Source organism: Bombus pyrosoma, linkage group LG14 (genome assembly GCF_014825855.1).
Source record: "Bombus pyrosoma isolate SC7728 linkage group LG14, ASM1482585v1, whole genome shotgun sequence".
NCBI lineage: Eukaryota > Metazoa > Arthropoda > Insecta > Hymenoptera > Apidae > Bombus > Bombus pyrosoma.
Window position 1 is genome coordinate 8,843,408 of NC_057783.1, and position 768 is coordinate 8,844,175.

Consider the following 768-nt stretch of genomic DNA (forward strand, 5'->3'; position numbering starts at 1 on the left):
GGTTATAACGTATAACGTTATGTAGCATTACGTTATAACGTATAACGTTATCTAGAATTACGTTAGAGCGTATAACGTTATGTAGCATTACGATATAACGTATAACGTTATGTATCATTACCTTATAACGTATAAGGTTCTGTAGCGTTACGATATAACGTATAACGTTATGTAGCATTACGTTGTAACCTATAACGTTATGTAGTATTACGTTATAACGTATAACGTTATGTAGTATTACGTTATAACGTATAACGTTATGTAGCATTACGTCATAACGTATAACGTTATGTAGCTTTACGTTATAACGTATAACGTTATGTAGCATTACGTTATAACGTATAACGTTATGTAGCTTTACGTTATAACGTATAACGTTATGTAGCATTACGATATAACGTATAACGTTATGTAGCATTACGTTATAACGTATAACATTCTGTAGCTTTACGCTATAACGTATAACGCTATGCGGCATTAGGTTATAACGTATAACGTTTTGTAGCATTACGTTATAACGTATAACGTTATGTCGCATTGGGTTATAACGTATAACGTTATGTAGCATTACGTTATAACGTATAACGTTATGTAGTATTACGTTATAACGTATAACGTTATGCAGCTTTACGACATAACGTATAACGTTATGTAGCATTACGTTATAACGTATAACGTTATGTAGCATTACGATATAACGTATAACGTTATGTAGTATTACATTATATCCTATAACGTTATATGGTAATACGTTATAACGTATAACGT